The 24,608-nt window shown below is 48.1% G+C and overlaps 1 protein-coding gene across 14 annotated transcripts in view; it reads right to left on the bottom strand.

Annotated features, from left to right (window-relative positions):
- srcin1a (SRC kinase signaling inhibitor 1a) overlaps positions 1–24,608 on the bottom strand; it is a 584,261-nt gene that overhangs the window by 308,683 nt on the left and 250,970 nt on the right. Inside the window, exon 1 of one of the 14 annotated variants that reach the window (XM_087977759.1) lies at positions 21,799–21,972. The exons of 12 other annotated variants lie outside the window; for them this stretch is intronic. The gene's annotated coding sequence lies outside the window, so the exon portion shown is untranslated. Of the gene's footprint in view, positions 1–21,419; positions 21,776–21,798; positions 21,973–24,608 lie in introns of those variants that run through there. One more of the 14 variants, XM_087977758.1, reaches the window with a different exon arrangement.

Below are 24,608 nucleotides of genomic sequence, written 5' to 3' on the forward strand. Positions count from 1 at the left end.
CCAACGGGAGGACAATCGTTTTCCAAACCATTCACTTCCTTGTTTTACAGTTCAGAGAAGAACAGTTACCAGCTTCATTAGTGACTTTCAAAAGGAATTGAATTCTACACTTGAATAGGAAACTACGAGGGCTCTGGGGAGAGAGCGGGGGAGTGGGACTAATTGGATAGTCCTTTCAGAGGTAGTATGTGGTTTGACCTCAACGCTGCTGCCATGGTTTAGAATTGTTGACAGCACCTCTGCAGCTCCGCGTTCCATCTGTCTCACTGATTGTCTTGCCTGTACCACCGACTACCATGAGTGTTGAGGCTCTGGGGTTTGAACTTGAAATGCTGAGAGAGAGAGAGAGAGAGAGAAAGAGAGAAAGAGAGAGAGAGAGAGAGAAAGAGTGACTGCTCCCTTTAGACTATAATTGTCTCCAGACTGTGCTGCCTCCCACTGCTTTATCAAGAGTGGCGATAGTGTGACACTCAAGAGTTTGAAGAAACTCTTATTTACACACAAATAGTAATTTACCCTCGTCTTTGGAACACATGCTCTTCCATTCTGTCTTCCCAAAACCTCGGAGATTGTTGAGATAAACATCATGGTATTAGCGTGTGTTCTCATTACATACTGGGGCACATTTCTCATGTCCTGCACGGCCACTTTCTCTCCTGTATTGTTCGCTGTGCCTCAGTGACCATGCAATGCCCAGGGATACAGTCTCAATGGGACACTGTCCAGGTTAAAATAGGACTCCCTGAAAACAGAAAATCATACTCATCTTTCAAAGAGCGATTTGTGCTTAAAGTTGGGCAGCACAGACTTTGCAGAGTTGAAACATTCGGTATTTTGTTAAGGGAAGAGGATTATTGATCACTCTCCTGAGCAAATGCAGGAGCAGAGATTCTGCAGAAAGCTCGATTGCTCAACAACAGACGCACACAGACAGAATTAAAGACTGAAGCTTTGTGCGATGTAATGAGATGTGTGTCTGCAGATCCTCCAATCCTCCATGGGTTGCAGTAGCCTTTCTGCAGCAAAACTAAAACAGTCATTTTCACTCTCAGAATCCTCTTTGCCCCATGTTTAATTAATAAAACATCCTTTTGTGTATTTTTGGATAAACTTCCGAGATCAGCAGTGTCAGGGGTATTGTAACCTGGTCTGGTAATGCATACTGGTGATATTAGCTAATGCTTAGTTTCAATCCTATTTAAGTTTTTAACAAGATTGTTAATCTACTTTGTCTCAGCTGATTAATATTGTGGGTGGTGTAACTCCGCACTGCAGGAAGTTTGCCACATGTGGTACCCAAGGGTGACAGGGTAAGGTGGCCACAATGACCTCAGCTTGACTGTGCCAACAAATCCAAGTCCTGGTTAACAGTCCGAGTCTGACCAATTTACCCACATGCGGTCCAGGTACATACTCAAGAGATGTTTGATGGTAGATTGGGGTGAACACTTGGCATTCCCTGTGAATGTCAATGAGCCCTGGAACTGAATCTCCAAAAACTTGAAATTCCAACAGGGTTCCAAAAACAAAGCCCCTTCACCATCGAATCCCTCCCCATTGACCCCAGACTCATTGAGTCCCTTCCTATCGGGGCCTATCTGTAAGACTGAACCATTCCAGTGTCTGACCCAAAGCTGTGGCACTCAAAAATGAGTCATCAGCAAATTCCCTACAGCAACAAATCAGGAAACAGTAACACGCTCTGATTAAGAGTCATCTAGACTTGAAACGTTAGCTGGCTCTCTCTCCATGGATGTCTGACCCACTGAGATCTCCAGCATCTTTTATTTTCAGTACAGGTTCCAGCATCTGCTGTAAGTTGCTCCTATAGCAGTAATACCTACAGAGCATTACATTTCTAAAGCCTTGGAGCTACTGATACAGATGGGAGCTCAAGTTCATTCCAGCATCTTAAATCAGTGTGTCCTTTCTTCATCCCCTGGAAGTATTCCATGTATGTGTGTGTGTATCTGCATGCGTGTGCATGTATCTCTGTGTGTGTGTGTGTATCTGCGTGCTTGTGTGTATCTGTGTGTGCACACGTGTGTTTGCCTGTGTGTGTGCCTCTATGTGTCTGTGACTGGGTGAATATGAATGCACAATACTAAATGCATGATTGCACCTTCTGTACACAACATCACAATTAAACTCATGATAGAAGAACAGGAATTTGTACTTGTTTTGCGTGCTTATAATCCAAAGATGATTGAGTGATTTCCAGAGGATGAAAAGATCATTAAGCAGATCCTCCCACAATCCAAAGATGTGCAAGTCAGATGAATTGGCCATGCTAAATTGACCATACTGTTCAGGTATGTGTAGTTAGTGGCATTAGTCAGGGGTAAGTGTCAAGTAATAGGGTAGGGAGAATGAGTCTGGATGGGTTACTCTTCAGAGGGTCAGTTTGGACTTGTTGGGCCAAATGGCCTGTTTCCACACTGTAGGGATTCTATGATTCTATATTTTTTGGGAAGTGAAGAAATGACACATTCCTTTCAGATGGACCTGGGAGTGTGGACCATCAGCAACTCCAAGCTGTCTGAAAGCTAACAAGACAACCTGGTCCTGACATTATTTCCTGACTGGGAGGAGGCCAAAGGTACCACTGGAGGTAATCGTTCTTAAAGGGTTGATTACAAAGCAAGGAGTTAATAAAGGTAAAATTCGCAAAGCAAATTGCAAAAGCAGAGGTGAGAGATGGTGGGGAGTGGGAGGGTGGGAGGGGTTTGCAGGGAGTTGGAACCAAATATTTTCACTTGGTTCACAGGAAAACTGCACATGCAAAACACCCTGTCCCTTCTGATCTAAATCAGAGTAAAGAAAATCCCACAGGACACCGCATTCCTTTCCTCTTCATGTCTCTGAGTTGGGATCCAGTAACAGCTGTTTGACATGCCCTGCACTCAGAGGGTCAGGCAATCGTTCCAACTGGGAATAGCACAGAACCTGCTCCTCCAGACCACTCCCAGATGTTCTGGAGTCATAAAACATAGAAGAAGCCCTTTGGCCCATCGGGTCTGCACCAGTTTATCTATACTAGCCCCACTTTCCAGCACTTGGTCCAATGATCAATGGTTCCAGCTGTAGTTGGCCCTCACTGACCCACAGTACAACTTGATGCAGTACGAAATACCTAATGTACAATTCATTTGTCTTAATATTGAGTCGTGTTCTGCCAGGGAGTCCATCCAACAGTTATTAACTCTGGGGAATATTTTTCAATACTGCTTTCCAATCTCAATTACCTTAATATTGAGACTGATAAATGATTATTGATAAAGATGTGACATAATGACAACACATTAGTCCCAATGTCTAGGGCCAAAAACAAACCTTGCCAACAGCTTATTGCATGATTGTGGAACTAACAGTCTTTACAGCTTTCAAAAAGGTAATTTTACCCTCCACTGCAACTCGTCCCAAAATTGCACAAGGGTCAGGGGTCACTTGTAACAGACAGAAAGTTGCTGTAGAACACTGCTGGAAGTGCCATCAACAGAAATGCACTGTCCAGGTAGCGGATCAATATCAGAGAGGGTCAGTGACCCAGTGACGACAGTCTGCGTCACATTGAATATTGACATTAAAGGGCAAGGTTTCATTTAAGCCAGAAAGATTCCATTTTAAAAAGAAATAATAAGACTTCACCCATTTACATTTCGAATATTAATGGAGCTCAACTCTTACAAGTCAACAAAGCCTTCTGTACTTCAATCCATTGAATTCTCTATGGCAAATAATCTCAGTCAAGGTTTCCTCAATGCTAACTATTGTCATTGCTGGAGATTCAACATTCAGAGACGCTCTCTAATGTCTCGAATTGTTTGGCATCAACAGGCCAGACCTATTTGGGAACTGGTCATTGTGTACCGCTCTCCCTCTAGAATTCTTCCAGCCCCCTTCACATCGAAAAGTAGATGTTGCAACTTGTTGCGAGTGTGAGCTGTGAGCTTTGGAACAGCCCATGACAGAGTGAGAGCAACAGGGCATCAGGGGACTGCGTGAATAGTAGGAGCAGGAGTCTGTCTGGTTCAAATGATGCGATTCCAACAAGATGAGTCATGTCAATCAGGTCAAGAAAGAAATAAAGGGAGGTTTTAAAAAAAAGCAAGCAAAAAGGAAGATAAAAACAAATATTATTCCAAATATTTTAAGTCTCGAAGAGTTCGCCACCTACAGGATTGAGATTTGTCCTTTTAAACAAGTTATCTTCTCCCCAGAAAAAGTTGATTGGCAGACATTGTTAATTAGCTCGTCGTGATGATTATAACTGTGCTGTTATGTACTAACTTTCAGCAGTGAGTTTAATGGGTAATTAATCTACAAATCCAGCAGATTGTTAAAAATAATGAGGAGGATGAGATGCTGCCTGTCTGGTGGCAAACAGCAGCGAGGTAAATTAACCAGTCACAACCCACAGTGTACCTCTTTATCAATAACAATACCCTACATTCATATAGCACCTTTCACATAATGAAGCATTCCAAGAATCTTCACTGCAGTGTTGTGAAATAAAACATGCTACAAGGAAATAATTAAATCGGATGACTGGTGGGTAAGAGATAGCAGAGTATCATTATCATTGGATTGCTAATCCAGACAACCAGGTAATGTTCTGGGAAAAACCAAAAGACCTGTGGCTGTTATAAATGATGACGTTAAAAATGACACAACTCCAGGTTATAGTCCAACAGGTTTATTTGGAAGCTCTAGCTTTTGGAGCGTCGCTCCTGTTGATAGCTACCTGATGAAGGAGCAGCGCTCCGAAAGCTAGTGCTTCCAAATAAACCTGTTGGACTATAACCTGGTGTTGTCATTTTTAAATTTGTTCATACCAGTCCTACACCAGCTCCTCCACATCATAAATCATGATATCTCTGTTTCCATTTCTGGAGAAAGACTGGCCACTAGTATCCACTATAAACCCACCAACCCCCACAGCTACCTGGACTATACATCCTCGCACCCTGCTTCCTGTAAGAACTCCATTCCATTCTCCCATTCCTCCGGTTCCATCGCACATTTTCCAACAATGCCAACTTCAATAGGGAGCCTCTGAAATTTCCACCTTCTTCCTCAACCATGGGTACCCCTACGCCATTGTCGACTGAGCTCTTAACCGGGTCAGACCCATACCCCACACTTCCATCTTCACCCCTTCTCTTCCCTCCCACAAAAGTACTGGTCTCCCCTTGTCCTTACCTACCATCCCACCAGCATCCACATCCAGTTCATCAGCTGCCATTTCCGCTACATCCAGCGAGATGCTACCACCAGACACATATTCCTCGCCCCTTCCTTGATCACCTTTCGCAGGGATTGTTGCCTCTGGGACACCCTAGTTCACTCTTCCCTCACTCCCAACACCCACCCACAGCTCCATGGCCCCTTCCCCTGCCCGTTTACCTCCTCCCTCCACACTATCCAAGGGCCCAAACACACCTTCCCAGTAAAGCAGCACTTTACCTGCATTTCCCACAATCCACTGCATTCACTGCTCACCGTGTGGTCTCCTCTATACTGGGGAAACAAAGCGTAAACTGGGTGACCAATGACCCTGACCTTCCTGTTGCCTGCTACTTTCACACCCCAGTCAAGATTGTGGTGCTGGAAAAGCACAGCAGGTCGGGCAGTATCCGAGGAGCAGGAGAGACGACGTTTCGAGCAAACGCCCTTCACCAGGAATCACTTTAGTACCACACCCTGTTCCCTGGCCAAGACCTCTGCCTCAGGCTTGCTGCAGTGCTCCAGTGAAACTCAGTGCAGGCTGGAAGAACATCATCTCATTTTCCGCTTGGGTCAGCTGCAGCCCTCTAGACTCAATATTGAGCTTTTTCCTGGCTACCCTCAGTTCTGAGGAAGGGTCACCAGACCCGAAACACTAACTTTGATTTTTCTTCATCGATGCTGCCAGACCTGCTGAGCTATTCCAGCAACATCTGTTTTTGTTAATGTTCTGGGATCCCAGGTTCAAATCCCAGCACGGTAGTTGGTGGAATTTGAATTCAGTGAAAATCTGGAATTAAGAGTCAAATGATGACCTAATGAAAAGCCCATCTGGTTCACTAATACCCTTTGGGGAAGGACATTGCTGTCCCTACCCGATCAGGCCAGACCCATAGCAATGTGGTTGACACTTAACTGCCCTCTGGGCAATTAGCGTTGAGCAATAAATACTGACCCAGCCAGTGATGACCTCTTCCTGTGAATGAATATATTTTAAGGAGTGGCTGAAAGGAGGAAAGTGAGCTAGAGATGTGATGAGGTTTAGGGAGGGAATATCAGAGTTTGTGGTTTTGATAAAAAGGCATATCCACCAAACGTGCAGTAATTAAAGCTGCAATGTTTAGACACTCAGAATGAGGTGTGCACGGATATCTGAGCATTGTGCAACGAGAGGAGGGAGCAGAGAGCAGAGGGAGTGATCCACTGGAGCAAACTGAAAACTTTGATGAGAATTTTAAAATTACGACATTGTCAGGCTGGAAGCCAATGTGGGTGACCGAGCACAAGGGGGGTAAAACAATGAGATTTGGTGGGATTTAAAACACCAGAGGCAGTATCCTGAATGACCTCAAGTCTCTGGAATGGGGTACTGCCACCAAGTGAAAACATTTGATTGGTGTTGGAAGTGGGAGGACAGCAGGGAGCGTGTTTGAATCCTCAACAATTCTTGAAATATAATGGCTGATTTTCACATTAATAACAGAGTGTATTGCTTGCACAACGAGTGACACAGCAATATGGTTCCTTATTTAAGGAAGGATGCAGTTGTGTTGCAGGCGGAGCAGAGGAGGTTTACTTGGTGACATAGAAACAGAAATTATTGGAGTAACGCAGCCCTGTGATCCATCTGCAGAACTTGAAACATTATCCCTGTTTCTCTCTGCACAGATGCAGCCAGACCTGCTGAGTTTCTCCAGCGATTTCTGTTTCTATTTCAGATCTCCAGTTCTTTGCTTTTTTAATAAATTAATATCTGGAATAAGCAGATTGTCTGATGAGAAAAGATTGAAATTTAGAGGAGTGAGGGGTGACTTGGTTTACAAAGTTTAAAAATCCCACCACGCCAGGTTATAGCCCAACAGGTTTATTTGGAAGCACTAGCTTTCGGAGCACTGCCCCTTCATCAGACAGCTACCTGATGAAGGAGCGTCGCTCCAAAAGCTAGGGATTCCAAATAAACCTGTTGAACTATAACCTGGTGTTGTGGGATTTTTAAACTTTGTCCACCCCAGTTCAACACCGGCACCTCCACATTTTGAGTTACATTGAGGAGATTGTGGACTGTCTTGACAAGATGGAGTTGGAAAAGATATTTGCTCTTGAAGGCAAGCCCAAAATGAGGGGGCACAGTTCAAAACTCAGGGGCTGCCCTTTTAGGGCAGAGATAGGCAGGAACTTTTTCTCTCAGTAGGTTGTGTAACTTTGGAACTCTGCCTCAGAGAAACTCTCTGCGTTTGAATGTTTTTTAATGTAGAGGTGGATAGATTCTCATTAGTTAGAGAATCAAGGGTAGATGAGAATGTGGAATCTAAAACAGTAACAGATCAGCCATGACCTTACTGAATGGCGGAGCAGGCTCCGAGGGGCTGAATGGTCGATTCCTGTTTAAAATTCATACGCTCATGTGTTTTGGGAAGGCAATGGGATAGTAATAACGTCACTGGACGGGTCACCCAAAACCTGGCAACCTGGGACTGATTCCCGCAAAGGTAGGTGGTGGGATTCAAATTCAATAAAATCTAGAATTAAAATCTAGCCTCATAGAGACCATGTGCTGATTGTTATAAAACCCCATCAGGTTCCCGAATCATATTTAGGGAAGGAAATCTGCCATCCTTGTCCAGTCTGACCTACATGTGACTCCAGACTAACAGCAATGTAGTTGGACTCTTAACTGTCCTCTGCAATAATGACAAGGCACACAGTTCAAGAGCAGTTAGAGATGGGAACCAAATGCTGACCTTGTCAGTGACCCCAGGTCCCATGAAAGAATAAAAACAGAAAGCTGGGCTAATGCTGCGAAGAAGTAATTAGCATCTTTCAGGTTGGAGGCAACTTCCACTTGACAGTTTTTGGCAACAGCTGAGATGTCATCACTAGGGTAGTAAACAACTGAACACAAAACTTCTTAAAACCACATAATAAGATCAGCTCATGCTGAACAATAACTAATCCCAGCTATAACATAATAGAACATTAGTGAGTGAGTTATGTTGCTGGACAACTCAGACAGCATGACAGGAGAGAAAACCTGATACCAGATAATAACTCACAACTAACCCATTGGACCTTCACCACAGCACAGCTCAGTAACAGAAACCAGACACCAGCACCAGACTCTATTCTCACAATCACCGCTTACTCTTACACAGTGCCATAGGTGGAAAACCATCCCCTGAGGTTCATAGTAATGTAATTTGACAAAACAAATAGGTAATTCTGAACTAAAGGAGGAGAGAAGAGGAGAGGTACAAATGTAGTTAAAGAAGGAAGCTTGGAGAAAAGGAGAGCAAGGCAGATTTACTGAAGGAGTTATACAGCATAGGAACATCGCAGCTGAGCACATTCAGATTAGGCTCCAAGTCCATGACTACTCAATATTTAGAATGTTTCCATATATGGATATGGAGGGGAAAGGCATGTGTAGCCATGTGGCCCAGGCTCCTGGTCCCTGGTGTCCTGGCCAATATTTATCCTTTGACCAACATTCATGGCAAACAGACCATCTGGTTATCATATATCTGATTGTGGGAGCTTGCTGTGCACAAACTAGTGTCATTTTTACAATATTACAACAATGACTACACTTAACATAGCACCCCATTGGCTGTAAAGCATTCAGGAACATCCTGTGGTCATGAGAGAGAGGAAGAGAGAGACGGATAGGCAGAGAGACAGAGAGAGAGAGAGAGAGACAGGGACAGAGACAGAGACAGAGAGGGAAAGAGAGAGACAGAGAGATACAGAGAGATACAGAGAGCGACAGAAAGCGACAGAGAGAAAGAGAGATAGAGAGAGAGAAAAAAAGAGAGAGAGAGAGAGAGAGACGGGAGGCAGAGTGATACCGAGAGAGAGAGAGAGAGAGAGAGACAGACAGACAGAGAGAGAGATTGAGAGACAGAGAGAAAGAGAGAGAGATACAGAAAGAGACAGAGAGAAAGAGAGAGACAGAGAGAGAGATCGAGAGACAGAGAGAAAGAGAGAGACAGAGATTTACAGAAAGAGACAGAGAGAAAGAGAGACACAGAAAGAGAGAGAGAGAAACGGTGAGAGAAACAGAGAGAGAAATGGAGAGAGAGAATTGGTTACGTATGACATGAGGAGTAGTATTCTGCAAGGATGGGCAAGGGGAGGAGGTAACACTCCAGTATCTTAGCTTGCACAAGGATGGAACTAATGCCATTGGCCTCAAGCTAAGCCAACTAACCCCATGGTTGGTCATGAAAGACCCAACATAAATGCAAGTCCTTCATATTTTGTTTGTGAAAAAAATCACAAGGTGAATGGATACACATGTGAAAAGCATTGCTCAACAATCTGAACAGATCGTCTAAACTGTCCTTACAACCGCTATCAACTTTCCTATGATTCTTCCTTCCTCTGACCTACCGAAATGGCACAGTCCACAAGATGTAAACACTGACCCAGTAACTGGAAATCAGTCACTTCCTCATGCTGAGAGATTCTGGAACTTTTTAAGCCTAGTTTCCCTATCAATGTACTAAACCTTCCATTAAAAAAACACTTTTGAATATCAGAGATAGAGGCTGGTTGTATTGTAGAGAGATGTACAATGATTCTAAAGACCGCAATAAAAGCTGGTCATTTAATAGTTAAACATAAAGGTGACCATTCAGCCCATCTTCATTGATTCATCTCAAAATTCCTGACATTCCCCTTTGCAGCATCCAATTGGTTTTTTGAATGGTTCCATGGTTTCCTCATGTGTTACTACATCAGGAAATCCACTCTGTGTGAACGAGGATTCACTGAATTCAGGCTTCAGTTCACCTATTGTCAATTTCAAATTGCATTTCGCTTTATCTTTCCAATGTAATTACAACAATATTTCAGATTCTGGAGAAAGTGAGGACTGCAGATACTGGAGATCAGAGGCAGGAGTGTGGTGCTGGAAAAGCACAGCAGGTCAGGCAGCATCCGAGGAGCAGGAGAATCGATGTTTCGGGCATAAGCCCTTCATCAGGAATCTGACATTCCTGATGAAGGGCTTATGCCCGAAACGTCGATTTTCCTGCTCCTCGGATGCTGCCTGACCTGCTGTGCTTTTCCACTGCCACACTTTTCAAAAATATTTCAGATATACCCATTTCACTCCTTAATCTCACTTAACTCTTTAATAATACCTCACAGATAACTTCCTGCAATGTAGAAATGCTCCTGTCTTTTGACATAATTCAGATCTTTAACACTTTAGCACAGCATACAAGATGTGATTTTCATAAGCAGAACATTTCCATTTCAGCGCTTAAGGGCTCTGGTGGTGCAGTGGTAGTGGTCCTCTCTCTAAGCCAGGAGATATGGGTTCAAGCTCTACCTGCTCCAGATCTGTCATAACATTTCCGAACAGGTTGTTTGGAAAATATCTGGAAGACATGATCTGATCAAGGCCCTGTACAGTTTGTTCCAATCTTTTCCAGCTTTCATTACAAAGAATACAACATTTAAGAGGCATTCGGATGGGTATGTGAATAGGAAGGGTTTGGAGGGATATGGGCCGGATGCTGGCAGGTGGGACTAGATTGGGTTGGGATATCTGGTCAGCATGGACGGGTTGGACCCAAGGGTCTGTTTCCGTGCTGTACATCTCTATGACTCTATAATACGACAAATGAGAATGTGAGTGGGCTGTTTGGGCCCTCTGCCCTGCTCTGCTATTGCATAAAATTATGAACAACATTTCTCAGCTCAACATTCCTGTCTTATCCCTGAATCCTACACCTTGTTGATCTCAGTCTTGACTGTATTCAATGACTCATCATCTTCCATGTTGCACGATGTAGTGAATACCTGAAAGTCTTAACTGATATGGGTGGCATGGTGGCTCAGTGGTTAGCACTGCTGCCTCACAGTGCCAGGGACCTGGGTCCGATTCCAGCCTTGGGCTGGGCGACTGTCTGTGTAGAGTTTGCACATTCTCTCTGTGTCTGCGTGGGTTTTGTCTGGGTGCTCCAATTTCCTCCCACAATCCAAAACGATGTGCAGGTCAGGTGAATTGGTCATGCTAAATTGCCCATAGTGTTAGGTGTGTAAGTCAGGGGTAAATATAGGGTAGGGGAATGGGTCTGGGTGGGTTACTCTTCAGAGGGTGGGTGTGGACTTGTTGGGCCGAAGGACATGTTTCCACGCTGTAGGGAATCTAATCTAAAATATCAGAAAGCAAGTGAATCAGTTTCTGGGATGCAGTTCTTCCTGTTAACAGCATGTAGCTGTAAAGTCGTAATATGTACATCTTCTCAAGTTGCGCTTGATATCCCATGGAGATGACAATTGTATATTTTAGATGAAGGAAAATAGCTACTAACTACTAGACACAAATCCAGAATTACACGCAAAACACTACAAATGCTGGAAAACTGAAATAAACAGACTGTGTTGCAGAAACTCAGCAAGTCTGGCAGCATCTGTGGAGAGAGAATCAGAGCTAATGTTTCAGGTCGATTGTGACTCTTCCTCAGAATTGTTGAAAATTGGTCCGTTCTGCTAACCCACAGTTCTGAGGAAGTGTCAGACTAGACTGAGACGTTTCTTTCTCTCCACAGTCGCTGCCAGAGCTGCTGTATTTCTGCAACATTCTCTATGCTTGTTTGGAATACACTGTTTCATTGAGATGGAGCCTGTCTTCTGTCTAAAATGTGATGTAGGCATCCTTCCCAATAAGTAGCCGAGGGTAGTGCCAACAAGAGGCTCTGGCGATGGTGAACTTCCTAATGCAACCCAGATGATGTTAGCAGAAACCAACATTTATAATATTCTGGGGTAGACAATTTTAAAGATTCACAATGCTCTGTGAAAACACTTCTCGTTTCAAAATGGTCAATCTCTTGTCCTGAGACTGTGACTCCAGATTCCATAAGACCATAAGACCATAAGACATAGGAGCGGAAGTAAGGCCATTCGGCCCATCGAGTCCACTCCACCATTCAATCATGGCTGATGCGCATTTCAGCTCCACTTACCAGCGTTCTCCCCGTAGCCCTTAATTCCTCTAGACAACAAGAATCTATCAATCTCGGCCTTGAAGACATTTAGCGTCCCGGCTTCCACTGCACTCCGTGGCAATGAATTCCACAGGCCCACCACTCTCTGGCTGAAGAAATGTCTCCGCATTTCTGTTCTGAAATGACCCCCTCTAATTCTAAGGCTGTGTCCACGGGTCCTAGTCTCCTCGTCTAACGGAAACAATTTCCTAGCATCCACCTTTTCCAAGACATGTATTATTTTGTACGTCTCTATTAAGTCTCCCCTTAATCTTCTAAACTCCAACGAATACAATCCCAGTATCCTCAGCCGTTCCTCATATGTTAGACCTGTCATTCCAGGGATCATCCGTGTGAATCTCCGCTGGACACGTTCCAGTGCCAGTATGTCCTTCCTGAGGTGTGGGGACCAAAACTGGACACAGTACTTCAAATGGGGCCTAACCAGAGCTTTATAAAGTCTTAGTAGTACATCTCTGCTTTTATATTCCAACCCTCTTGAGATAAGAGACAACATTGCATTCGCTTTCTTAATCACGGACTCAACCTGCATGTTTACCTTTAGAGAATCCTCGACTAGCACTCCCAGATCCCTTTGTGCTTTGGCTTTATTAGTTTTCTCACCATTTAGAAAGTAGTCTATGCTTTTATTCTTTTTGCCAAAGTGCAAGACCTCGCACTTGCTCACGTTAAATTCCATCAGCCATTTCCTGGACCACTCTCCCAACCTGCCTAGATCCTTCTGTAGCCTCCCCACTTCCTCAGTACTATCTGCCTGTCCACCTAACTTTGTATCATCGGCAAACTTCGCTAGAATGCCCCCGGTTCCCTCATCCAAATCATTAATATATAATGCGAACAGCTGTGGCCCCAGCACCGAACTCTGCGGGACACCGCTCGTCACCGGCTGCCATTCTGAAAAAGAACCTTTTATCCCAACTCTCTGCCTTCTGTTAGACAGCCAATCCTCAATCCATCCCAGCAGCTCACCTCGAACACCATGGGCCCTCACCTTGCTCAGCAGCCTCCCGTGTGGCACCTTATCAAAGGCCTTTTGAAAGTCTAGATAGACCACATCCACTGGGTTTCCCTGGTCTAACCTACTTGTTACCTCTTCAAAAAATTCCAACAGGTTTGTCAGGCATGACCTCCCTTTACTAAATCCATGTTGACTTGTTTTAATCAGACTCTGCTCTTCCAAGAATTTAGAAACCGCATCCTTAATGATGGATTCTAGAATTTTACCAACAACCGAGGTTAAGCTGATTGGCCTATAATTTTCCATCTTTTGCCTTGATCCTTTCTTGAACAATGGGGTTACAACAGCCATCTTCCAATCATCCGGGACCTTTCCTGACTCCAGTGACTCTTGAAAGATCTCAACCAATGCCTCTGCTATTTCCTCAGCAACCTCTCTCAGAACTCTAGGGTGTATCCCATCGGGGCCAGGAGATTTATCAATTTTAAGACTTTTTAACTTTTCTAGCACTATCTCTTTCGTAATGGCAACCATACTCAACTCAGCCCCGTGACACCCTTTAATTTTTGGGATAATACTCATGTCTTCCACTGTGAAAACTGACGCAAAGTACTTGTTAAGTTCTCCTGCTATTTCCTTATCTCCCATCACTAGGCTTCCTGCATCAGTTTGAAGTGGCCCAATGTCTACTTTTGCCTGTCATTTGTTTCTTATGTACTGAAAGAAACTTTTACTATTATTTCTAATATTACTGGCTAGCCTACCTTCATATTAGATCCTCTCATTTCTTATTACACTCTTTGTTATCCTCTGTTTGCTTTTGTATCCTTCCCAATCTTCTGATTTCCCACTGTTCTTAGCCACTTTATAGGATCTCTCTTTTTCTTTAATACATTTCCTGACTTCCTTTGACAGCCAAGGTTGTCTAGTCCCTCCCTGGTTAATCTTTCTTTTCTTGGGAATGAACCTCTGTACAGTGTCCTCAATTATACCTACTAACTCCTGCCATTTTTGCTCTACTGTCTTCCCGGTTAGCCTCTGCTTCCAGTCTATTTTAGTCAGTTCCTCTCTCATGCCCATATAATTACCTTTATTCCAGACACTGCCAGCCACAGAAACATCCTCTGAACATTGCCCTGTCAAGTCCCTGAAGAGGAAAAATTTATTTGTCCAATAGATTCTTCATCAAGATCACTGAAGGGCACCTCATGGGCGGCATGGTGGCACAGCAGTTAGCACTGTTGCCTCACAGCACCAGAGACCCAGGTTCAATACCCAACTCAGGCGACTGACTGTGTGGAGTTTGCACATTCTCCCCGTGTCTGCGTGGGTTTCCTCCGGGTGCTCCAGTTTCCTCCCACAGTCCAAAGATGTGCACGTCAGGTGAATTGGCCATGCTAAATTGCCTGTAGTGTTAGGTAAAGGGGTAAATGTAGGGGTATGGGTCTGGGTGGGTTATGCTTCGGCGGGTCGGTGTGGACTTGTTGGGCCGAAGGGCCTATTTCCACACTGTAAGTAATCTAATCTAAAAAACCTCACCAGGTGGTGACCTGTACACTATCGGCCTGGGGAATTGATGGAGGTTTGTGTCGTGCCACTGTGAACAGTTCTATACCAATATGCATTTCAATGAGACCATCTCCCAGTCTTCCCAATGCTAGAAGATACCGATCTAGCCCAGTCAGCCTCCCCACATGGGATAATCCCCTTATTCCACCCCATTTGTTCTGCCATTTTTAAAGAAATATTTGGAAGGCACAGAGTTCCCTATCCAGCCAAACCTCATTCTTGAATCTGTGTTGCATTCTCCAGGACAGTTTAGACAGGCTGCTTTTTGCAAGATCTTCAGAAGTCCCACTTTAGTTCACGTTTGCTTTGTACAAACCCTCAGCAGTGCTCAGATTAGACTCACAGCATGAGAACAGCATACATCCCCCTAAAACAAATCCTCATTCTTCTGATAAGCGACAATCCTAAATAATGGGGTGGCACAGTGGTTAGCACTGCTGCCTCACAGCGCCAGAGACCCGGGTTCAATTCCCGCCTCAGGTGATTCTGTGTGGAGTTTGCACATTCTCTGCTTGGGTTTCCTCCCACAATCCAAAAATGTGTGCAGGTTAGGTGGATTGGCCATGCTGAATTGCCCATAGTGTTAGGTGAAGGGGTAAATGTAGGGGAATGGGTCTGGGTGGGGTGCGCATCGGAGGGTCAGTGAGGACTCGTTGGGCCGAAGGGCATGTTTTCACACTGTTAAGTAATCTAATCTAATAGGATTGATTCTTTAAAAAGGTAATTAAGCCGAGATCTCTCTTAGAAGTAACAGAAATGGGCAATGATTCCCAGCACACCCTCATGACAATGGCCCTTCCTTCCATTGACATAATCTAACTTAGGACTTCTGTCATAAACTTCCCATTGAATGAGACAATTAGATAGAGTTAATGGTTATTATCTTTTCCCTCGGAAGACTAGGGGGCACATTTTCAAGGTGAGAGCAGAGAGATTTAAAAAATACACAAGAAGCAAATATTTTACACAGAGGGTGGCTTGTGTGTGGAATGAACTTCCTGAGAAAGCGGTGGATGTGGGGACAGTTACAACAATTAAAATACATTTGAATAGATACATGAACAGAAAAGGTTTGGAGGGATGAGGGGAAAAAGCAGGCTGGTGGGACGAGTTTCATTTGGGATTATGTTCGGCATGGGCTGGTTGGACCCAAGGGTCTGTTTCTGTGCTGTATGACTCTATGTGACAAGTTCTGCCACACCTTTAACACTTTGCACACAAAAAGGCATTTTATTTTCGAAAGTATTCCCTGGAGAAAGCAACTGCCAAGTTCTAGAAACAATAGATGGTACTGTATATAAATTATATCAGGCAAGGTGACAAAAACAGCAGGAGGAAGCTCAAACATGGTAATTATTTTACTTAAAGGCTGCAGAGACACAGGTTCTCGTTGCTGTTTGTCTCACAGACATGTTGGCATCCCTGGCAAGTTCATTCTCAGTAAGTGTGGAGGTGGTAGGTTGGGAATTATGAAACATGTGTAAACTACTACTATTGCCTGGCAGGAAGGTTATGGGGTGGGGTGGGGGGGGGGTGGGGGTGGGGGGGGTGGAGGGTGGAGGACTTAAAGGGGCAGATTGTGGTCATGTCATTGGATTAGTAATCCAAAGGACAAGGCTAATATCTGGGGTCATGGGTTCAGGTGCCTCCCTCCCCATTCCCCGACTCCCTTCCCAGCCCCTCCCCCTTCCCTTCCACTCCTCTCAGCCACCAACCAGATGCATTCATCCCATTGACCAACCAGGTCGTACTGGGCAGAAGTGGGTACTGCAGACGCTGGAGATTAGAATCAAGATTAGACTGGTGCTGGAAAAGCAGGTCAGGCAGCATCCAAGGACAAAAGCCCTCATCAGGAACGTACAACCAGGTCATACCCCCCACCTGTCTTCACCTATTCCCACTTCATCAACCTGCCCCCGCCACCCCCTTTATCTGCAGCTCCCTCTTTCCCACCCCCAGTCCTGAAGAAGAGTTAAAGCCAAAACATCGACTTAGATTAGATTAGATTACATACAGTGTGGAAACAGGCCCTTCGGCCCAACAAATCCACACCGCCCCGCCGAAGCGCAACCCACCCATACCTCTACATTTACCCCTTACCTAACACTATGGGCAATTTAGCATGGCCAATTCACCTGACCTGCACATCTTTGGACTGTGGGAGGAAACTGGAGCACCCGGAGGAAACCCACACAGACACGGGGAGAACGTGCAAACTCCACACAGTCAGTCGCCTGAGGCGGGAATTGAACCCCGGTCTCTGGCGCTGTGAGGCAGCAGTGCTAACCATTGTGCCACCGACTTCCCCACCTCCTGATGCTGCCTGACTTGCTGTGTTCTTCCAGCCTCCTGCCTGTCCACACTTTTGCCATGATGGCAGTGGGTGAAATTTGAATTCACTGAATAAACCTGACCATGAAACTATCATGAACTGATGTGAAATCCCATCCACCAGGTTCGAGAATTCCCTTGAGGGGAGCAATCTGCCATCATTACCTGATCTGGCCTACATATGACTCCAAACTCACAGCAATGAATCTTTGCTGCCTGCTAAAATAATTGAGCTAGTTTAGGAGTAATTAGAGATTGCCCATAAATGCTGGTCTTGGTCAGTGACACATGCTCCAGAACAGACTAAAGAAACCTACAAACAGAACTTACATCTGCACTGTGCTCACTGCCTTAGTTACGCCAACTGATATGAAGATACACAAGGAACCTGCCCTGGACCCTTCCTTAACATATTCATCACCAGATTTCCACCTCATGATCAGAAACACGAGATCTCCATGAGGTTAGTGGATGTTTCACCATCCCTTCCGCTCCAGGAACAAGAGGACTGTTCCTCTCTCCCTCCTCAATAAAGACTTTGACTTTCACACAGCCCCATTTTAAGCTTCCACCTCCACCACAGCCCCCCCCCCCCCCCCCCCCAGAGCTTAACTCCAGATTCGCGTCCCCACCACCTCTAACCTTCTCCCTCGGAACCCTGAACTCCAGTAGACAGAAGATCATAAGAGCAGGAGAAGGCCAGTGAGCGCCTCAAGCCTGTTCCACCATTCAATAAGTTCACGGATGATCCAACATTCATCACATCCATTTTCCTACATTTTCTGGAACTGATCAAGACTCTACCTGCCTCAGCCTTAAATACAGACAAAGACTCTGGCCCACAGCTCTCTGTGGCAAGGAGCTCCAAAGAATTAGAATTTACAGTGTGGAAACAAGCCATTTGGCCCACCAACCCAGACCAATTTCCCTACCCTATTATTCTACATTTCCCTACCCTATTACTCTACATTTCCCCTGACTAATGCAACTAATCTACACCCCTGAACACTATGGGCAATTTAGCTTGGCCAATTCACCTAACCTGCACATCTTTGGATTGTGGGAAGAAACCAGAGCACCCGGAGGAAACCCACACAGTCCACAGGGAGAATGTGCAAACTCCACACAGTCGCCTGAGATTGGAATCAAACCTGGGTCCCTGGTGCTGTGAGGCAGCAGTGCTAAACACTGAGCCACTGTGCTGCCTGACTCTCAGCCCTCTGAGAGAAGAAATTCCTCCTCATCTCAGTCTTTAATTGGAGCTGCTTTATCCTGTGACTGTACCCTCTGGTCCTAGACTCTCTGAAGAGGGAGAAACATCCTCTCAGCATTGACCCTGAGAAGCCCCTTAAGAATTCTATATATTTCAATGAGATCGCCTCTCATTCTTCTAAACTCCAGTGACCTGTTCAGCCTTTGCTCAGAAGACAATCCTTCCATTCTGGAGATCATCCAAGTCAACCTTCTCTGAACTGCCTTCAAGTAAATGGTGTCTTTCCTGAAATAATGGGACAGACATTGTTCACAGCACTCCAGGTGTGGTCTCACAGTTGAGCAAGACCTCCCTTCTCTTACACTCCAGCTCCCTAAAACTAAGGGCCATTCTCCCATGACCCTTCCTGATTACCTACTGCCCCTGTGTGCTGGCTTTCTGTGTTTTGTACACACCTAACCGCAAGTCCCTTTGTGGTGCAGCTTTCTGCCATTTTTCTCCATTTAAATATTACTCTAATCTTTTGTTCTCCTTTACAAAATGAACAACTTCACTTTTTCCTACTTTGTACTCCTTTTGATAACATTTTCCACCTACCTAAGATCACCCCAAACTCCATGCTCCTTCCCCCAGCCGTGGTGTATAGAGTACACCCCCATCTCCCCAGCACAATGGCCCTGAACACTGCTCCACTCCTCAGTCCTGACTAGAGTGGACTGTCCTGCAGGAAGCCTTAGCTGTGCCTAGCTGCTTTTTGCACTCCCCTCTTCCTCTGGCTGATCAGATCGTCCACTTGTCCAAGTGTTGAGTGGGAAATGGAACAAAATAATGTTCATTAGGGAAATGTTTGTTACTTCTGTGAAATCAAAAAGAGATCCTTCTCTCCAAACCCATTGTAAACAGTTATATTGAGGCTTTATGTCCACTAACGGGGGGAGTGGGGCTACAGCCTGGTGTCTCCCGTTTCCTCACTAAGTCTCCAGGCTGATGTTAGGAGAAAGTGAGGATTGCAGATGCTGGAGATCAGAGCTGAAAAATGTGTTGCTGGAAAAGTGCAGCAGGTCAGGCAGCATCCAAGGAGCAGGAGAATCGACGAGAAAAGACCGCAATTTCCCCTCAAACGTGGTTGACGATGCTCTCCACCGTATCTCCTCCACTTCCCGCTCCTACGCCCTTGAACCCTGCCCCTCCAATCACCACCAGGACAGAATCCCATTGGTCCTCACCTACCACCCCACCAACCTCCAGATACATTGTATCATCCTTCGCCACCTCCAAACAGACCCCACCATCAAGGATATATTTCCCTCCCCTCCCCTGTCAGCGTTCCAGAAAGTCCATTCCCTCCACGACTCCCTCGTCAGGTCCACACCCCCCACCAACCCAACCTCCACTCCTGGCACCTTCCCCTGCAACCACAAGAAATGCAAAAGCTGCACCCACACCTCCCCCCTCACTTCCCTCCAAGGCCCCAAGGGATCCTTCCATATCCATCACAAATTCACCTGCACCTCCACACACATCATTTACTGCATCCGCTGCACCCGATGTGGCTTCCTATACATTGGGGAGACAGGCCGCCTACTTGCGGAACGTTTCAGAGAACACCTCTGGGACACCCGCACCAACCAACCCAACCGCCCCGTGGCTGAACACTTTAACTCCCCCTCCCACTCCGCCAAGGACATGCAGGTCCTTGGCCTCCTCCATCGCCAGACCATGGCAACACGACGCCTGGAGGAAGAGCGCCTCATCTTCCGCTTAGGGATAAATGCAGGTTTCTCCAGCTTTCTCATTTCCCCTCTCCCCACCTTATCTCAGTCCCAACCCTTGGACTCAGCACCGCCTTCTTGACCTGCGATCTTTTTCCTGACTTCTCCGCCCCCACCCCCTCTCCGGCCTCTCACCCTCACCTTAACCTCCTTCCACCTATCGCATTCCCAACGCCCCTCCCCCAAGTCCCTCCTCCCTACCTTTTATCTTAGCCTGCTTGGCACACCTTCCTCATTCCTGAAGAAGGGCTTAGGCCTGAAACGTCGATTCTCCTACTCCTTGGATGCTGCCTGACCTGCTGCGCTTTTCCAGCAACACATTTTTCAGGCTGATGTTAGCAATAGTCAGGTTCACTCTGAAGCTGATCGATGTGGCTGGCTGTAAGAATATCATGTAAGCATAAAAACATGCATTGCAGGATGTGTATAGAATATTTAAATCTAAAGGCTCCATACGCTATCTCCTGGTTTGTAACTGTCTTTGAACTCAACTTGGCACCTCATCATCTTGGATCTCAGTGAACCATTCGAACAGTACAAACAGACTCCAACCTGTAACTCACTTTATACATAAACACTCTGAACTTTGTAATTTGATTCCAACTTGTGACTCACTTTCAACATTCTAGTATTCCACTTCAAAAAAGAAACAACAAAACACCTTGGATTCAAATCTGTTTATTGCTGACTGCCTGTTACCTGCTGACCTGGGCTGCAAAAGAAATTTAAGGTCTCTGACTGCAACAGAAAATGGTCAGAATTTTGTTCTGTTTGTTTGTACTGTCCCACCAACTAAATAGTTTTCACAGAACTCAACAGGCGCTGGCAACAATATTTTAATGATCATTAATAATGATTGCACACTTTTAAAATCAACAGATGGCAGTCACAGCACCATAAAAAGTAATAGGAACAGGAATAGGCCATTCGGGCCCTCAACTCTGCTCCACCATCCAGTAGGATCACGGCTGGTCAGACTTTCCTCACATCCATAAACAGCCCTTGAGACCCCAAACTGATACCTAACTCGGCCTTAAACATACACAAGGACTGTACCCCCACAACTCTCTGTGGCAAGGAGTTCTAAAGACTCACAGCTCTCCGAGAGAAGAAATTCCCCCTCATCTCAGTCTTACGTTGGTATCACTTTACTCTGAGGTTAAGCCACTCTGGCCCGAGACAGCCATGCAGGAGGACAGACGATTCCTCGCTCCAGTTTCAAAAGAACAGTGTGTACACTAGATATGTCAGTCCGCACACAGTTGCAATCAGGCATGACAGGCCAAAGTTGACTGGTGTAACATACAAGTGAAGTTCAGCCTCGCTCTTACCTGCACAACCAGCGATGTTGTGTTCAAACAGAAATCCTCAGCCACCTGCAAGGATCCATCACCGTGACAGTGGGCACTCAAACATTCTCCCTGTCACACGTTCGGAAAGAACTGTTTACACCTTTTACCGTCTCACAGACAGTGGGTGTGATTTATTTCAGCTCAACAGCACACCCAGGAAGTCGGCACTAATATCTTTCACAACACTGACCTTTGCAATGTGATCTCACTGCATTCCTGACAAAAAAAAATAGCATTTGCTATGGTTCACACTCCTCCACCTGGCTGTCTTTCACACAGACACTAGCTCCAGCGTTTGCTCGCTCTGCACAGCGTTTAACTGCAGTGCTCTCTTTCTGCAGTACAACCTCCCCTTTACCTCTCTCTGAAAACCCAGAGCGTCCACTCCCGGCTACACTCAGATCTCCTGCTCCTTGTGTCCATTCACTTGGAATCGAATTATTGACCAACTTCTCTCGGTTTTCCCCTCCATTGGTCCTTCCCTGCGGGTTTGCCCTGGGTTGGTATTGACTGGTGAATCCCGCTAGCGTCATGGATGGGCAGGATCGGGTCTAGGAGGGAGGGACTGAGATTTCTCACTCAGTGAAACCGCTGAAGGATCAATCAGCTGATCCCGGCACAAAATCACTGCCCCACGGGCAGCCAATCCACTCAGGGCTGCCAGCTGGCTCATGTCTGCTCACTCCACCTGCCCCCACCCGGCTCTCCTCTCCCTGTCTCCCCCCCCCCCCTTTCACTGTATCCCCCCCTCTCTCTGACTCTCCCCTTTCCCTGACACTCCCCTCCCCGACTCTCCCCCCCTTTCTCCCCCCTCTCTGTCCCCCCCCCGACTCTCACCCTCTCCGACTCTCCCCCTTTCCGACTCTCCCCCCTCTCCTCCCTGTCTCCCCCCTCCCCCCCTCCCTGTCTCCCCCCTCCCCCCTCCCTGTCTCCCCCCTCCCTGTCTCCCCCCTCCCCCTTCCTGTCTCCCCCCTCTCCCCCCTCCCCCGTCTCCCCCCTCCCCCCCCTCCCCCCCCTCCCCCGTCTCCCCCCTCCCCGTCTCCTCCCTCCCCCCCTCCCCGTCTCCTCCCTCCCCACTCCCCGTCTCCTCCCTCCCCACTCCCCGTCTCCTCCCCCTCCCCGTCTCCCCCCTCCCCCCCTCCCCGTCTCCCCCCTCCCCGTCTCCCCCCTCCCCGTCTCCCCCCTCCCCGTCTCCCCCCTCCCCGTCTCCCCCCTCCCCGTCTCCCCCTCCCCGTCTCCCCCCTCCCCGTCTTCTCCCTCCCCCCCTCCCCGTCTTCTCCCTCCCCCCCTCCCCGTCTCCTCCCTCCCCCCCTCCCCGTCTCCTCCCTCCCCCCCTCCCCGTCTCCTCCCTCCCCCCCGTCTCCCCCCTCCCCCCCGTCTCCCCCCTCCACCCGGTCTCCCCGTCTCCCCCCTCCCCGTCTCCCCCCCTCCCCGTCTCCCCCCCTCCCCGTCTCCCCCCATCCCCCTCCCCGTCTCCCCCGTCCCCCCCTCCCCATCCCCCCCGTCCCCCCCGTCCCCCCCAACCCCCTCTCTGACTCTCCTCCTCCCTCTGACCCTCCCCCTCCCTCTGACTCTCCCCCTCCCTCTGACTCTCCCCCTCCCTGTCTCCCCCCTCTCTTCCCCGTCTCCCCCCGTCTCCCCCCCATTTCCCCCCCGTTTCCCCCCCGTCTCCCCTTCCATCTCCCCCCCCCGTCTCCCCTTCCATCTCCCCCCCGTCTCCCCCCCCCCCCCGTCTCCCTCCCCCGTCTCCCTCCCCCGTCTCCCTCCCCCGTCTCCCCCCCCCGTCTCCCCCCCCCGTCTCCCCCCCCCGTCTCCCCCCCCCGTCTCCCCCCCCCGTCTCCCCCCCGTCTCCCCCCCCGTCTCCCCCCCCCCGTCTCCCCCCCCGTCTCCCCCCCCCGTCTCCCCCCCCCCGTCTCCCCCCCCCCGTCTCCCCCCCCCCGTCTCCCCCCCCCGTCTCCCCCCCGTCTCCCCCCCCCCCGTCTCCCCCCCCCGTCTCCCCCCCCCCGTCTCCCCCCCCGTCTCCCCCCCCGTCTCCCCCCCTGTCTCCCCCCCTGTCTCTCCCCCCCCCCGTCTCTCCCCCCCCGTCTCTCCCCCCCCGTCTCTCTCCCCCTGATCTCCCCCCCCTGATCTCCCCCCCTGTCTCCCCCCTTTCCGTGACTCTCCCCTCCCAGTATTCCCCCTCTCCCTGTCCCCCCCCCGTCTCCCCCCCCCGTCTCTCCCCCCCCCATCTCCCCCCCCCCCATCTCCCCCCCCCCCCATCTCCCCCCCCCCCTTCCGTGACTCTCCCCTCCCAGTATTCCCCCTCTCCCTAATTCTCCCCCCCGTCTCCCCCCCCCCGTCTCCCCCCCCGTCTCCCCCCCCCGGTCTCCCCCCCCCCCCGGTCTCCCCCACCCCCCGGTCTCCCCCACCGGTCTGCCCCCCCCCCGGTCTCCCCCCCCACTGATTCTCCCCTCCCAAATTCTCCCCTCCCTGTCTCCCCCCTTTCCGTGACTCTCCCCTCCCCCTAATTTTCCCCCCTGTCTCTCACCCCACTGATTCTCCCCTCCCTATCTCTTCCCCCGACTCTGCCTGTCTCTTGCTCCGACTCTCCCACCACCCTCTCACTCTTGCTCCACCCTCTCGCTCTCCCTCCTTGACTCCCCTCCCCCAGACTCTCCCCTCCCCCAGACTCATCCACTCCTTGTCTCTCCCCAACGCTTCGACTTGCTCCATTTCTCTGTCTTGGCTCCCCCTCCCCCTCCCCCTCACTTTGTTTTCCCCCCATTTCCCTCTCCCTCTGTCTTCCCCTTACTGTCTCCCCCTCATCCTCTGTCTTCCCCCCCCATCCATGCTCCTTTCTACCCCCTCCCTCCATGTCCACCCCATTCACCCTTCCTTCTCTTTGTCTTACTCTCCGTCTCCCTCTCCCTCTCCCTCATTCTATCTGTCCACCCCTCTCCCTCCCTCTCACTCTTTATCTTCCCACACCCTCTCCATCCCACTCTCTAATCTCTTCTTCCTCTCTATCTTCTCTGTCTCCCCCTCACACACTGTTGCCCTCAACTCCTCTTTTCATCCCCCTCTTGCTTCCCCTTTGTCTTCCCCTTCCCTCCGTTTCTTCCCTTTCTCTCTCCCTCTCTGTCTCTCCTCTTTCTCTCCCTCTCTGTCTCCTCCCTTTTCTCCCTGCAC

Source organism: Chiloscyllium plagiosum, unplaced genomic scaffold (assembly GCF_037043375.1).
Source record: "Chiloscyllium plagiosum isolate Xiang-an unplaced genomic scaffold, Cpla_swu_hap1 HiC_scaffold_32, whole genome shotgun sequence".
NCBI lineage: Eukaryota > Metazoa > Chordata > Chondrichthyes > Orectolobiformes > Hemiscylliidae > Chiloscyllium > Chiloscyllium plagiosum.